General features: G+C 34.2%; 1 pseudogene; it reads left to right on the plus strand.

Moving 5' to 3' along the window:
* Window positions 1-5533, plus strand: part of LOC111819107 (centromere protein W-like) — a 7956-nt pseudogene extending 2423 nt beyond the window's left edge.
* The last annotated feature ends 12295 nt before the right edge of the window (window positions 5534-17828 follow it).

Here is a 17828-nt window from a genome sequence, read left to right on the forward strand (position 1 = left end):
ACTTATATAGAGAATATTATGTATATTACATACTATATATCATATTGTATACTTTACTTTAAATTATATATTAATTAATATATATGAATACATTAGTTTAGATTTTCCAAACTTGGAGTGAGTGTTAAGACATTCTTTTCAATTTGTAACTTTTCCATTTGCTTGAATTTCTATGTCTGTTGTGTATCAAAGGAGCGGTGGTGGTGCAGTGGATAAAGTGATCGACTGCTAACTGAAAGGTCAGCAGTTCAAAACTAGCAGCAGCTCCATGGGAGAAAGATGTGGCAATCTGCTTCCACAGAGATTTACAGTGAGTCGGAATTGACTCGATGGTTGTGGGTCAGGTGGGGTTATATATAAAGTTCCCATATACTTGAATTTATTTCTTGAATATCTTTTGATAATCTCTTTCTTGCTTCATTTTTATCACACCATTCAAATTAATAATGATTTATATTATAGGATGGTAAATGTAAAGAAAATATACCCTTTATTTTTTTCTTTTTTGGTAACTTTTGGAAATTTTCACTCTATTTCTTCAGTAAGAACATTAGAAAAAAAAAAGAAGTAATAAAATATGATCAGTCGAGGACTGTGACATCAACAAGATGGTGGAGTAGGCAGATGCAAGCTAACTTCCACCTACAAAAAAATTAAATAACAAGGAAAAATTATCAGATTTAACTCTGACAGAGCTCTGAAAAACAGACCAATGTTTTCAGCAAGCAAGTAACTGTTTCGTAAATATAAAGGCAATTTAAATATGGTAATAAATATTTATTTTGTTTGTTTGTTTTTTACTTACTCAGGCCCCACTCTTTCCTCAGTTTGGCAGCAGTTGGAAGACAACATCCCACTTTCCTAGTATAGGATGCTGGTCCCAGATACCAGAAGGAGGAGAGCAGAATTACTCAAAAATTATTTTGTTTATCTGTTCTTATTTGTCAGAAGGCTACCAACAAGACTAACACAAGTTGCTTCTATATGTTTTTCTTATCTTGGAACTCATTTTGCATAAAAAGAAAGGCAAACATTGCCCAAAAATACTTTAAGGTGAACAATAAAACCATAGCCACCTACAGCAAAATATTATAGTTGAGACTTAAATAGACAGCCTAAGGCCTGGAAGGAAAAAGCATGCGGTAAGTTGCTTTGGGAAATAGGGTATTCAAAAGCATCCCTGTATTTGGAAGATTTTAGAAAGCCATGCCAATTCTAAGACAAGTTGTACGCTCTAAAAAGACCTGAGAAAACCCTAAATTTTCGCTTTAGAATAATCTGAAAACTCAGGGTAAGCTTGGCTAAGAGTTAAAGAAATGTTCCAGCACAGAACCAGTTTGCAAAAACTGAGAGAGGTGTTTTTCTTTGTTTGTTTTTTCTTGTTGTTGTTATTGGTTTATTTTGGAGTTTTTGTTTGGTTGGTTGGTTTTGTCTTGTTCATTTGTTTAGTCCCTACCATTCAAACCACTGTCAAAACACTACCTGAAGAAAATGAAAGGAATATACACTTCAACAACACAACAAGAAATACAGTCCTTGTTGGAAATGTTACTAAATCAATGGACTACTATAGCCTTCAACAATCAGTAAAGAAAGCAAACTTAGTAAGAGGGGAGAATCTGATTTCCAGAGTCATCATGTCGTAATATTCAAATGTCGAGATTTCAACCAAAAAATTACAAAAGAAACAGGAAAGCATGTCCCAATCACAGGAACAACATAAAGAGACAGAAAACATCCTTGAACCTGACCAGATATTGAATTGACTAGGCAAAGACTTTAAATTAATTCTCTTAAATATGCTCAAGAACTAAAGGAAAGCATAGGCAAAGAACTAAAGGAAGTCAGGGAAATGATGTATGCACAAAATGAGTATATGAATAAAGAAATAGAAATTATAAAAATAAACCAAACAGAATCTGTAGAGCTAAAAAGTACAATAATTGAAATAAAAAAAAATTCACTAGTGGTGTTTAATAGTATTTTTTAGTAAGCAGAAAAAATATATCAGCAAACTTGAAGTTAGAACAATTGAAAGTATTTAACATGAAGAAGAAACTTCTGAAAGGGTCCTCCCCCTTCAGGACTATTCTTCGTCATGTGGTTGAACTGTCTACCCCCCTCTTTTAAATCAGCTAGTGTTTTGACATTGTTTTGAATGGCAAGAGCTAAAGAAAAATTTAAAAAATATATGAATGTAAACATCCAAAAGTTTAACAAACTCCAAGTAAGATATATTTAAAGACCTCTACACTAAGATCTACACTGACATTATATTAAAATTATCAAAAGCTAAAATCAAAGACAGAACCTTGAAAACAGCAAAAGAGAAGTGACACATCATGTATAAGCGACCCTCAATAAGATTGTCATACAATTTATCATCAGAAACAATGAAGGACAGAAGAAAGTACTGAAATAAAAAAAAAAAATCAACCAAGAATTCCGTATTTGGAAAACTGTCTTTCAAAAATGAGGGAGAAATTAAAATATTCTCAGGTAAACAAATTTGGAGGGAAGTTGTTGCCACTAGACATGTTCTTTGTGCAAAACTACAAGAAATTCTAGTGTGAGTCCAGCAATTTGAAATGAATGAACACCACACAGTAACTCAAAGCTGTAGGAAAAAATAAATATCTCCAGTAAGGTAACTACATGGACTAATAAAAAGACCAGTATTATTCTATTTATGGTTTGTAATTCCAGTTTCTATATCCTACATGATTTATAAGATAAATCATAAAAAATATAGATCTATGCTATTGGACGCATAATTTATAAAGATGTAATTTGTGTAAACAACAACATAAAGATGGGATAATCTATAAAGTTTTGTATGCCATTGAAGTTAAGTGGTTATCAATTCAGACTAGATTATTATAAATTTAAGATTTTAAACATAATCTCCATGGCAACCACAGGAAAATATCTAGAAATATATACACAAAAAGAAATGAGAAGAGAATCAAAATGGCTCACTACAAATAAATATTTATACACAAAATAAGGTAGTAATGGAGAAAATGAAGGAGAAAAATGGTATAAAACACAGAGAAAAAAAGGCAGAAGTACCTCTTATAAATAATTACTTTAAAATATAAGTAGAATAAACTCTCTAATTAAAACACAAATATTGGAAGAGTGAATGGGAAAGAAAAGATCCAAATATATGCTGTCTACAAGACACTCACTTTAGAATTAAGGTCAAAAATAAGTTAAAAGAGAACATACAGGAAAAAAAATTCCATACAAATAGTAACCAAAAGAGAGATGAAGTGGCTATGCTAACTTCAGACTAAATAGACTTTAAATCAAAAACTGTCACAAGTGACAAAGAATACTATACACTAACAAAAGGCCCAATTCATGAACATCCATGAGATACACCAATTATAAACATACATGCTCCTAATAAGAGAGCACCACAAAATATGGAGTGAAAATTGACTGACTTAAAGGGAGAAATAGATACTTCTATAATAATAACAGAGATTTCAATACCTCACTTTAAAAACTGAAAAGAACATCTACACAGAAGATAAATAAGGAAAAAGAAGACTTGAACAATACTGTAAACCAACTGGACCTAACAGACATGAATAAAACACTGTACTCCACAACACAGAATATGCATACTTGATAGAACATATGTCAGTCCACTAAAAAGACTTGGTACATTTAAAAATACGTATCATACAAAATATCTTCTCCATGTACATTGTAATGAAGCTACAAATCAATATCATAAGGAAACCTGGAAAATTCACAAATATGTGGAAATTAAACTACACTCTTAAATAACCAGTGAGTCAAAGAATAAATCACAGTGGAAATTAGAATATAGAATATAGAAATTAGACGTAAATGAAAATGGAAACACAACTTTCCAAATATTATAAAAATGTAGCAAAGACAGTGCTCAGGGTGATGTTTGTAACAGTAAACTTCTATGCAACCACAGGAAAATATCTAAAAGTATGTACATAAAAAGAAGTGAAATGAGAATCAAAATGGTTCACTATAAATAAATAACTACATACAAAATGAGGTAGTAATGGAGACCCATCGGTAAAAATAAATTAATGGTGATTAAAGTGATAGGTAATTTTTACTCATCTGTAAAGTGTCAGGGTTAATGTGCAATTAGCTTAACCGGAATACGCAACTAAGGCATTATAGCACATTAACCCCTCATGAGCAGAACAATGCTGAAATAATGAGTCAAGGCAGATAGGCTGTGATCTTGGTGATTTGGATGTCAGTATTTTGATCCTGAGCATTCTCCAAGGATGGCACTACAGATGGAAAATCCCAAGTAAATTTTAATTGTATAAAGATTACAAATGGTTTTGTTAAAGTAGAAAAAAATAAAGAATTGTATTTAGAGACAGTGATACTATGAGTAATACTCATTACTGTAAAATTTGATTTGTCCCAGGCACTCTGCAACTCATTCTGTATATATTTATATAATTTCATTTTCACTACTATCCAGTGGGATGGTTTATATTTTAATACCATGTTATGAATGCATAAACTGAAGTTTAGAATCATTTATTAAATTTCCAATCTTCCATTCAAATTCTGATCAGTTTGACTCCAAATCATATGTTCTTCACCACTGCTTATTCTGAAAAAGATAGACTAGAGTCTAAAAGCCAAATATTAATGTTGCTTATTTGTATCAGTAGACAAAGAAGCATTTATTTTTCCTCCTTCCAGTTTCTGTGTTTTGTCCATTGCCTATATTATAATAAATTCCTCTAAGTAAAAAACAAAAAAAATGTAATTGTGATAAGCAGGGAACTGGATATTGAGGGAATATAAGTCATTGAACCTTTAGTTTGAATTTTCAGATTAGCCCTCATCATCCAGTAGGGCTCAAAAGAGGACATGAAAGGACAGGTGAGTTGGGCCCCTGTGTAGCCAGGGATATGAAAGTGTGAAAATATTCAAAATTCTCTAGGCCAGGCCATGGGGAGTGCACTATATAGAGGTCACAACAGGATGCCAACAGTGTGCGCCTCCTTTAACACACTCACTGGAAATTTTTCAAGAAAATATTATTTTCTTGTATTTTCTGGTTCTCTATAAAACAACTCATTTAAAGCAAATCATTTGATGCATCAACAATAACTATTGGAGACTGGACGCCTGAAGAAAAGTCAGAGGCCCAGGTTCTTCTGCCTCAGCTGGCAGGAGAGTGTATACCCAGAGGGCAAATGAGGTGGCACCTCAGATGTTGGGGCAGCTGGTGTGTGAGGGGGAAGATGGTGGTCTCCACAATTCCCCAGAGGAAAAAGATAAAGCAAAGGCTCCCCTAGGCTTTCTAAAGCATATCTTCAAGTGACAGAAATCTCATCTTCTTCTGGAGACTAGTGGTAACTTTCTGGTTCATATGAATTTTCAACTGTTTATTCATTAGTTAGCAGAAGAGTCCAGGATAAATGCTTGTGAGAATAAGCGTGAAATCAATAAAAAGGAACATGTTCTGGCTTCAGCAAAGGTAATTCTAAAGAAGAGCAGAGGTTAGAAGTCAAAGAACACATTCTTAAAAACTATATGATGCATTATTTTAGGTGGTAACAGGAGGGGAAACCACTTTTTACATATTTATTGATATTGTCGATTATTAAAATATTGGCTAGTTGAAGGGTGTGCATATATTTTTTTTACTGGTATTGAAATATCTCAAGTAAACACATAAGACTATTTAACCTCTAAAAAATATAAAAAAGGATAACTATGTTTGTTAGATTTTATAAGACACCTCAACTACCTCCCCAAGTTCTTTTTATGATAGTCACCAAATTCAGTATCTGTAATTTATTTTCCAAGTTTCAAAGAACTGTCCTCTGATAATCTCCAACACATTCTTACAATTCAAATCTACCTGTAGCCTTAATTGCCTAATAGTTTACTCTTGCTATCTTTCATTTTTTTGAATTTTACTCTTTGAATTATTTTCTAAATGTGGTGCATGTGTCTGTATTTATGCTGTCTCTTCACTTGGACTTCCAGTTCCAAAGTTGGAACAGTGTTATATTACTTAATCTTTTCCTAACACTTTGCACAGTGCAATGTACGTAGAGGGAAGCCAATAACTTGTCAAAAGGCTAACATATTCCTTTCTAAAAAAGCTATTGTTACATGTATATACCTTTTATAAATAATGGAGAATAATAATTGGAGATGATGCCATACTTAAGTGAAATAAACTAAGCTTCAGTCTAATTTCTGTCATTAAATAAATGTGTTGCTTTGACGATTTCCTTTTCATCATTCTCTTTATTGGTGTATAGAAATCCAACTGATTTTTGTATATTTATCTTGTATCCTGCCACTGTGCTGAATCTTTCTTTTAGTTCCAGTAGTTTTCTTGTGGAGTCTTTTGAGTTCTCCATGTATAGTGTCATATTTGCAAATATGGATAGTTTTACTTCTTCTTTACCAATCTGGATGTCCTTTATTTCTTTTTCTTGCCTTATTACTCTAGCTAGGACTTCCAGCACAGTGTTAAATAGGAGTGGTGATAAAGGGCATCCTTGTCTTGTTCCTGTTCTCAAGGGGAATGTTTGCAGCCTCCCTCCACTAAGAATGATGTTGGCTGTTCATTTTGTATAGATGCCCTTTATGGTGTTGAGGAATTTCCCTTCTATTCCTATTTTATTGAGAGTTTTTATCAGGAATGAGTGTTGGACTTCATCAAATGTTTTTTCTGCATCATTTGAGATAATCATGTGACTCTTTTGTTTTATTTATTTGGTGTATTTCATTGATTGATTTTCTAATGTTGAACCGTCCTTGCACACCTGATATAAATCCCACTTGGTTGAGGTGTATTGTTTTTTTTTTTTTTTGATACTGAATTGTATTGGCTAGAATTTTGTTAAGAATGTTTGCATTTATGTTTATGAGACTTATTGGTCTGAATTTTCTTTTTTGTGTAGTGTCTTTGCCCGGTTTTGGTATCAGGGTTAGTCTAGATTCATAGAATGAATTCAAAAGTATCCCTTCCTTTTCTACATTTTAGAATAGTTTGAGTAATACTAGTACAAGATCTTCTCTGCATGTTTGGTAGAATTGTCCAGTCAAGTCATCTGGGCCAGAACTTTTTTTCTGTTGGAAATTTCTTTTTTAATTAACTTTTCAATCTCTTCTATTGTTATGAGTCTGTTTAGAGTTTCTACTGCAGTTTGTGTTAGTTTAGGTAGGTAGTGTGTTTCTAGAAATTTGTCCATAACCTCTAGGTTTTCAAATTTGCTGGAGTGCAATTTTTCATAGCACTCTGTTATGATCCTTTTTATTTCAGTTAGGTCTTCTGCAATGTCCCTCGTTTCATTTTTTATTTGGGTTATTTGCTTCCTCTTCTGTTTTCCTTTTGTCAGTTTGGCCAATGGTTTGTCAATTTTGTGGATCCTTTCAAAGAACCAACCTTTTGTTTTATTGATTTTTTTCTATTGTTTTTGTATTCTCTGTTTAATTTATTTCTGCTCTAATCTTTATTATTTCCTTTCTTCTGGTGACTATGCGATTCTTTTGATGTTCTCTTTCTATTTGTTCAAGTTGTTTAGCTAATGTTTTGATTTTGCCCCTTTCATTTTTTTTGATGTGCTCATCTATTGCTACAAATTGACTTGTGAGCACTGCCTTTGTTTCCCAAAGGTTTTGATATGATGTGTTCTCATTCTCGTTTGTTTCTTGGAATTTTTCAATTCCATCTTGATTTCTTCTATTACCCAGTGGTTTTTAAGCAAGATGTTATTCAGTTTCCATGTATTTGATATTTTCCCCTTGCTTTTCCTATTATTAATTTCTACTTTTATGGCATTGTGACCAGAGAAGATGCTTTGTGTAATCTCAATGTTTTAGATTTTGTTGAGGGTTGCTTTGTGACATACGATGTGGTCTATTCTGGAGAATGTTCCATGTGCATTCGAAAAGAAAGTATACTTTGCAGCTGTCAGTTGGAGTGCTCTATACATGTCTATGAGGGCAAGTTGATTGATTGTGACCTTTAGATCTTCTGTATCTTTGTTGAGTTTCTTTCTGGATGTTCTGTCTTTTAGTGAGAGTGGTGTGTTGAAGTCTCCTAATATTATTATGGAACTGTCAATTTCTCTTTTCAGTGTGTTATGAGTCTGTTTTATGTATTTTGGAGCCCTTTCATTGGGTGCATAGATATTTTTTAAGGTTAAATCCTCATGGTGGATTGTCCCTTTAATTATTATATAATGTCCGTCCTTGTCTTTTATGGTGGATTTTGTCTTAAAATCTTGTATCTATGATTGGTATTGACACTCCTGCTTTTTTTTTTTTGGTTGCTTTTTGCTTGATATATTTTTATCTGTCCTTTCATTTTTAATATATTTGTGTCTTTGTTTTTAAAGTGTGTCTCAGGTAGACAGTATATTGATGGGTTTTGTTTTTTATTCATTCTGTCACTCTCTGTCTCTTTATAGGTGCATTTAAGCCAGTTGCATTCAGTGTGATTATTGATACATGTGAGTTTATTGCTGTCATTTTGTAGTTTTGTGTGTGTGTGTGTGTGGTGCTGATGTTTTCTTTGTTCCTCTTATTCTCCTGTGCTGAATTTCTTTTGTGGATTTTGTTTCTTCCTTTCATTTTTGTAGATTTTGTGTTTACTGAGACTATGTATTTTTCTTTATTTTGATGAGTTTGTTTAACTTTCTTTGGGTTACCTTGAAATTTACCCCTATGTTCATAAGTTTGAATCAGTCTTTTACTACTTGATATTACCTTGACTTCCTCTTCATTTGAAAGATCTATACCTACATCATTTATTTTGTTTTATTATTCTGACTTTGTTGTCATTTGCAGATTGATGTCTCTGGTTCCCTGTTGTAAAGCTTTTAGTTTTGTTTTATCCTTGAGAGCTCATTACCTAGGTTGATATCTGGCTGATGCTGTTTTGTGTCCTAGATGCTGGTTGTTGTCTGATTTTGTTGGTTCTCTAATCGAAGGAGTCACTTTAATAATTTTTGTAAGTTGGTTTGGTTTTTACATATTCCCTTAATGTCTGTTTATCAGAAATGTCCTAATTTCACCATCATAGTTGATCAAGAATTTTTCAGGATATATTATTGTTGGTTGGTAGTTTTTTATTTTTTTCTTTCAAGGTTTCATATATATCATCCCATTGCCTTCTTGCCTACATTTTTTCTGCCATGTAATCAGAGCTTAATTTTATTGTTTCCCAGTTGTATGTTACTTTATGTTTTTCTCAAGCTGCTCTGAGGATTCTTTCTTTGTCTTTGGTTGTGGTGAGTGGGAATATGATATATCTTGGTGACTTTCTTCTGAGGTGTATCCCTTATAGGGTTTATTGAGCTTCTTGGATGGTCAGCTTTTTATCTTTCATGATATTAAGGAAGTGCTCTGCCAGCAAATCTTCAATGATCCTCTCTGTGGTTTCCATTTTCAAACCCTGTTCTGGAACTCCAATTACTTACAAAATTTTGCTCTTGATTGTATCCCATGTGGTTCTCAGGTTTTCTTCATTTTTCTGTATTTTTTTCTCTGATTTTTCCTCAAAGTGGTATCCTAGGATTTGTCTTCAATTTCAGTGATCCTGTCTTCCATTATTTCAAATTTGCTCTTAAAACCTTCTGTTGCATTGTCCATTTCTGAAATCTTGTTTATCTTTTAGATTTTTAATTGCCGTTTTTGTATGGTTTCTATTTATTTTGACTGTTTGTGCTTCTATCATTTACGGAATTTTTCCATTGCTTTGTCTGTATTTTCCCTGGTTTTGTCAATATTTTCCATGATTTTATCTATTTTTTCCTTATTTTTTCCTCATCTCTTAGGAAACCCTGAATATTAGACTTTTCAATTCCCTTTCAGGTAGTTCCAGTAACTTCTCTTTTACCAGAAGATCATCTGGTGTTTTATTTTTGTTGCTTACCAGAGCCATCCTTTCCTGGTATTTATATGTTTTGACATTGTCTGCTCTCTCTGAGACATTCAGAAATTGTTTTCTTTGTTTATTCATTGTAGGTTTGTTTGTTTAGTCCAGTTTTTTTGTTTGTTTGTTTTATTTGGTTATGCCTGGGCAGGCAGGCTGAGCATGTTTTGTTGCTTGCTTCTCTGTGGCACAATAGTTCTCATCACCTTGTCCAATTGGGCAAGGCTAGTAGCTAAACTATGGTGCAGCAAGGCAGGTCCTGCAGGGTGAGGTGTGGGATTGGGTCATCTGTGGCACAAACTGGGTCCAGAGGGGCGAGGCCAGGAAACAGCCTGTAGCTCTGTCTGGAAGTCTGGGGGTTCACACTGGTGCCACTCTGGGGCACTGCACTTGGCAGGACAGTGCCAAGAAGTGATGCTGGGTGGGGTCTTGGGATCCAGAGGTCTGTGGAAGTGCCACTCAGTGCAGAGAAGCAGAAAGGAAGGGAGAGGATGTGATGTGCAGAGCAGGTGCTCTGTCTCCTGTTGGGAGCTCCATGAAGTTGCCTGCCCATTCTCTATCTGGGGTTCTTGGTGGCTGTGGTCCAAGATGACAAATCTGTGTTGCACTAGTTGGTAGGGAATTTCCACTCTCTAGCTCTGCTCATTTTCTGTTCTCTGTCAGTTTCTTCTTCCATTCAATTGTTGATCATTTCTTTATCACTTCATTTGATACTTAGGGTCCAAGATTCACATTTGTATCTGTTTTACTTAATTTTTCAGGTCTTAGCTGCAAAGGGACAGCAGGTTGCTTCTTCCTATAGCACCATGTTGGCTTCAAGTCAACAAATATTTGTTGATCGCCTGCTATATGTCAAGCACTGTTCTAGCTTCTTCATTTTCCATAATGCAAAAGGTAATCTGGCTTCTATCCTTGTGAAAGAGGCTAGTGATATATAACTGCATAGATTTATCAATTTTACGGAAACATTGTGTGATAGATCCTGACTTATAATATACACATATCTGTCTTCAAGGAGATGATAGTCTAATAGGGAGACACAGAACAAATAAAAAGTTGTCCTCTAGTTGATTCCAATGTATGATGACACATGTGTGTCAGAGTAGAACTACTTCATAAGATTTGATTTTTCTTTTTTTATATATTCTTATGTTACATTTTATTATTGTTCAGTTTATTTTCATTTACAACTTTTTTTATTTTTTATTATTCATTAAATATAGAGAACGCAAGATTTGCAAATTCAGTATTTTTCATGTATACAATTTCATAAAACCAATTACATTATTCAGGTTGTGCAATCATCACCAATTTCAGTTGTCTAATTTTCCATCCTGAATGCTACCTACACAATGATTCCCTCCTTACACCATCTCTTCTGCCTGTGGTTACCACTGTTAAACTTTTCAGAAGTAGATCAGAGGGTCTGTCTTTAGAAGCATCTCTGGGTGCACATGAATCTCTAACCTTTCAGTTATCAGTTGAGCACCTTAACCCTTTGCATTGCCTAGGAACAAAAAAAAAAAAAAAAAACACTCAAACCTGTTGCAATTGAGTTAATTCCAACTCATAATGACCCTATAAGACAGAGTAGAACCACCACGCAGGGTTTGTAAGGATTCGAACTGACGACCTTTTAGTTAGCAGCAGAGCCCTAACCACTGTGCTACTAGGGCCCTATAGTTCCCCTTAAATGTTTTCTAATAAAAACAAATGGTATATATCTATATATAATATATATTTATATATAATATATATGTACATATGATATATATACACACAGTATTTTATGTATATGATATATGATATATACACACATGTATCTAACATATATATGATGTATATATACACACACACATGCAGTATGTTTACACAAATAACATGCTCCTTCTAAGTTTATTTGCTAACTGCACCGTCCCCCTGTGAGGTATTTTCATAAGTGCATGATGCTAATATTTTTACAGAAACATGTAAAAAAACTAACATAGCGGAACTTATGAAAAGACATCCCAGGGGGAGGGCACAGTTGGCAAACAAACATAGAAGGTGTCTGTTATTTTCCTAAAAATACAGTATATGTTATTGTTGTATGCCATCAAGTAGATTCTGCCTCATAACAACACTATAAAACAGGGTGGAACTACCCCATTGGTTTTCCTAGGCTTTAATCTATACAGGAACAGATTGTGAGGTCTTTTTCTCCCACGGAGCCACTGATAAGCTATCCTTGGGTTAACAGTCTATCTCCTAACCATAGTACCACCAGAGTTACTTATATATTTACTATATATATTATAGATAGATAGATAGATATAGGAACTCTGGTGCTACAATGGTTAAAGCCCTCAGCTTAGATGATAAAAAGTGGTTTTCTCCAATATGGATGAGAGAAGATACATTTAATATTAATATTATATCACTTCAATATAAGTAAGGAAGAAATTGAAAAACTAAATATTTTAAAGAGTACTTCACAAGGAAATGTGGAAGTTCACCATTAGAAAGTCTAGATGCTGGAAAATAACTAAGATATTGAAATTGCACATTTTAAATCCTACACGTAACAAAAAATTCAATTTAAAACTGTACACAAATGTTTCACAATTATATTTTTGTTCAGTTTTTCACAATGAAATGATAGCTAAATTAAAAATGTATATTAGATAAAAATCCTCAAAACCTGTAGGAATCAGAGTTTTAAAAATTATAGTATATTCCAAGTGGTTTTGCAGATGATCTATGATTTTCATAGCTGATTTCGTTAGTAATTTCCTGCTTCTAATGACTTTATAATTAAACCATAATGGGAAATGTAAACTTATGTATATTCATAGGGAATTAGTTACAACAAAACAGATTATAATTAAGTATAAGCCCAAAATTTATTTTTATTTGTATAAGGATTTCTTCCATATCACTTACTTTTGTATGTTTAAAAAAATAGCAAAGTAATAAATATTAATTCCACAATTTAATGGTCTACAGAATGGAAATCCTGGTTTGTTTTATTTTGTTTTGATTTTCACTCTATAGTTATTTAGACTGTGAAATATCTTAGTTAATATAATTGCTTGATATAATTAAGTCAATATAATTTCTTGGTAGTATTATTGTATTTGTTAGAATAACAGGGTAGAGAAATTTCCCACACTGCATATACAAGACAAAGAAATTTTATTTTAGTTCTTGAGTGGAAAAATACATATCTAATCCTGACATATATGTGTACATAATTTATACTTGGTATAATAGAGGTTAGATTCTAAAATCTAAAACATTCTCCTTTCACTTGACAATTGAAGAAGCTGTATTTTTTGAGACTAACATCAATTTTCCATTGAATTCTCAGAGCATTAATCACAGTATCTATGATAGTTGCACTTGAAATTCAAACTATATACAAGTAATTGGAATAAATAAACAATTGGGCCACACAATCTCTTTGCCTAATTTTCTACACTTGTAAGCAACTGGTTTGATTATTTAAACAAGAACAAATAAATAAATATGATATTATCATTTTCTTAAATTGATTTCTTGTAGAAAAAGAAAATTCACATCTTTCATATTAAATGTCCATCTTGACCACTTAATACGTTAGCAGATAACAACCACATGTTCCCATAGAAGTGTTTAGGTGTCTTGGAAATGTCCACGTACATGAAACTAGGAATTGGATGTTGTAGCCAGTTTCTGTGGTTCTCTTCACCTCAAAGATAATTTAAATCTGGAGCAAATTATATTAATCTGCAGAGAGACAAACATGACTGTCATGAATTGAATTGTGTACCCCTAAAATATGTGTCAGATTGGCTAGGCCATGATTCTCAGTATTGTGTGGTTGTCCTCTATTTTGTGATCTGATGTAATTGTCCTATGTGTTGTGAATCTTAATCTCTGCCTATGGTTAATGAGGCAAGATTAGTTATGTTAAAGAGAATTAGGGTGGAATGAAACACCCTTACTAAGGTCTCAGCCCTGATTCAATATAAGGGGAGCTTTCTTGGGGTGTGCCCTGCATTACCATTTATCTTACAAAATACAAATGGAAAGAGAAGGGAGCAGACAGAGGGGGACCTCCTACCACTAAGAAAGAAGAGCCAGGAGCAGAGCGTGTCCTTTTTACCCAGGGTCCCTGATCTGAGAAACTCCTAGACCCAAAAGAAGGTTGATGCCAAAATACATGGAGATCTCCAAGGAACACTGGGCCCACAGATGTTGAAAGGCTACAAGAAGTGTCTTCCAGAGACAACACAGAGAGGAAAGCCTTTCTCTAGAGCTGGACCCTGAATTCAGACTTCTAGCCTCCTAAACTCTGACAGAATAAATTTCTGCTTGTTAAAGTCATCCACTTGTGGTATTTCTGTTATAGCAGCACTGGATAACTAAAACAGTGACAGACGCGCAAACACACGCACACACATACATTCATGCACACAGACTTTATATGATGGTCTTAAATATTCCATCAGTTTAATATCTGAAATGCCTACCAAATCCAGAATAATATCTTTGAAATTTTGTGATCTTATTTTTTTTTTTTACTTAACATATTTAATTCAAATTCTCTGGAGCATTTCCATTTTGATTAGAAGAAAAAGTGAAACTTTACAAAGGAAAAAAATCATAAAACAGTACACCTCTCCACAGACTTCTACAAAATTTTCTTATTCCTTTATTCATCTATTTAATAAATATATATTTCATAATTTATGTTAGTCTGAGAAACTTCTCTGAAATTCAGCTAAAATAAAATCAAAACTGAGGCAGAGCAGCATAGCACTATAGACTGAAGAACCACTCAGTCCCTCCACAAAAAAGACCCAAAAAACTAAGTAAAACAGATACAAACATCAATCCTGGAACCCTAAGCATCAAACGAAGGGATAAAGAACTCATCCAAGCACCAAATAGAATAAGATACTGGCAGAGAACAAGGAGAGTTACTGAGTGGAGGTACCGTATCAGCAAAGGTGGCATGAATTCACCATCTTGGACACCTTAGCCACCAAGAATGGCAGAGAGTACAGGAAGGCAGCTTCACAGAGCTCCCAGCAGGAGACAGAGAACCTGGTAACCAGGGATACAACCTTTCCCATCCCACACTCTTCTTCCCCCTGCCTGGCCTCCACTGCTTTCCAGTGGGTCACAGTCTCTTAGCTGGGGAGATGCTGGCTCCTTGCTGCTTGAATTCACCCAGTCACCACCAGCCAGCTCCTTCAGTGCTATTTTTTGTTGTTGTTGTTGTTACTGTTGTTACATTTTGGCTTCTTTTGGTTTCTTCTCTCTCTCTCTCACCTCTTTCCTTTCCTTTCTCATGAACACCTGGCACCATCTGCCATCTAAAACAGAAGAGCAGGAAGAAACAAACAAATCTACAACAAATAAATGAAGAAAATAATTACTGAATGTCCTGAAGACAGCAAACAATATAGAAGCATATAAAAAAACAGGACAGGATAGTTCCAGTAGGCGACCAAAATAAAACCCAGATGACCTTCTGGTAGAAGAAAAGACACTGGGACTACCTGGTAGGGAATTCAAAACTCTAATATTCAGGGCTACCCAAAAGATGATAGAAAAAGCGGACAAAAATAAGGAAAAATAGACAAAATCATGGAAAAGAAAGACAAAACAATGGAAGAATTTGGGAAAATAATACAAGAACAAACTGTCAAAATAAACATATAAGTAGAAATCATACAAAAACAAAAATTAGAAATCCAAAAGATAATCAACAAGATTTCAGAAATAGTGTCATAGAAGTTTTGAGGGCAAGTTTGAAACAATGGAAGACAGGATCAGCTAAATTGAAGACAAATCGTTAGACACAACTTTGAGGAAAAATCAGAGAAAAGAATGAAGGAAAATGAAGAAACCCTGAGAATAATGTAGGATACAATCAAAAGCAAAAATTTGCACTTGATTGGAGGCCCAGAACAGGAGGAGAAAACAGAAAACACAGAGAGGTTCTATATATATAGAGAGAGATTTATCTCAAGGAAATGGCTCATACAGTTGTAGAGGTTGACAAGTCCCACATCTGTGAGTCACGCATCAGGCGTCAGGCTGGAGGCTCCTGACTCACATAGTTGCAGTAACTGACCAACCCAAGATCCACAGATCAGATGGCAGGCTGCTATCTCATGGCTACAAAAGCAGTAAATCCAAGATAGACAGGTAAGATGGCAGGATTCTGGCCCAAGTACCAAGAACTGGAGTCAGGTGCAGACGAGGCCAACGTAGGATCCAGATCAGAGCAAAAGCTAGTGAGCCTTTCCAGAAAGTCTACATATATTGGATGCAGGCCACACCCCCAAGGAAACTCACTTTCAACTGATTGAGTACTCATAGCAGATCTCACTGTAGAGGTGATTACATTATATCAGATCTCATCATGGAGGTAATTACATCATTATACAACTGTCAGACAATGTCGTGACTGCAAACCACTGAGAATCATGGCCCAACCAAGTTGACATACAACCTTAAAGACCACACACATCCTCTTTTGAATCCAACATGAATTTCTGGCAGGTCCCTGTCAATGTACTGCTGCAACTGTTTTTGAATTATCTTTAGCAAAATTTTAGAAATATGTGATATGAATGATATTTTTCCATAATTTTCACAATCCATTAGATTATCTTTCTTTAGAATGGACACAAATATGGAGTTCTTCCAGTCAGTTGGCCATGTTACTCTCTTTGAAATTTCTTGGCATAGTCATGTGAATGCTTCTAACATTCCATTTGTTTGTTGAAATATCTCCATAGGTATTCTGTCAATTCCTGGAGCTTTGTTTTTCATCAATGCCTCCAGTGCAGCTTGGAGTTCTTCCTTCAATATCATTGATTCTTAATCATATACTACCTCCTGAAATGGATGAATGTTGACCAGTTCTTTTTGTTACAGTGACTCTGTATTCCTTCCTTCTACATTTGATGCTTCCTGCATTGTTGAATATTTTGTCTGTAGAATCCTTCAATATTGCAAATTGAGGTTTGAATTTTTTCTTCAGTTCTTTCAACTTGAGAAATGCTGAGCATATTCTTCCCTTTTGGTTTTCTAACTCCAGGTCTTTGTACAAGTCCTTATTATACTTTTTGTTCTTGTGCTGTCCTTTGTAATCTTCGGTTCATCTCTTTTACTTCATCATTTCTCCCATTCTCTTTAGTGACTCTACTATCAAGAGCAAGTTACAGAGTCTCTTTTGACATTCTTTTTGTTCTTTTCTTCCTTACTTGTCTTTCTAATGATCTTTTCTTTCTTCATGTATGATGTCCTTGATGTTATCAGACAATGCCTCTGGTCTTCAGTCATAAATGTTCAATATGTCAAAGCTATTCTTGAGATGGTCTCTAAATTCAGGTGGGATGTACCCAAGGACATACTTTGGCTCTCATGGACTTGTTTTAATTTTCTTCAGTTTCAACTTGAACTTGCATATGAGCAACTCATTTTCTGTTCTGCAGTTGGCCCTTAACTTTATTCTGCCTGATGATACTGAGCTTCTCCATCATCTCTTTCTACAGATGTATTCCATCCAGTGAAGTTCACATGTATAGTTGCCGTTTATGTTGTTGAAAAAAAGATATTCCCAATGAATAATTCATCAGTCTTGCAAAATTCTAGCATGCAATCTCCAGCAATGTTTCTATCACGAAGGCCATATTTTCTGACTACTAATCCTTCTTTGTTTCCATCTTTCACTTTCCAATCACCAGTAATTATCGATGCTTCTTGATTGCATGTTTGATCAATTTCAGACTGCAGAACTTGGTAAAAATCTTCAATTTCTTCATTTTTAGCTTTATTAGTTGGTGCTTTATTTTGAATACTAATCATATTAACTGGTTTTCCTTGTAGCCATATGGATATTGTCCTGTCACTGAGAGCT

This window comes from Trichechus manatus, unplaced genomic scaffold (assembly GCF_000243295.1).
Source record: "Trichechus manatus latirostris isolate Lorelei unplaced genomic scaffold, TriManLat1.0 scaffold00271, whole genome shotgun sequence".
NCBI lineage: Eukaryota > Metazoa > Chordata > Mammalia > Sirenia > Trichechidae > Trichechus > Trichechus manatus.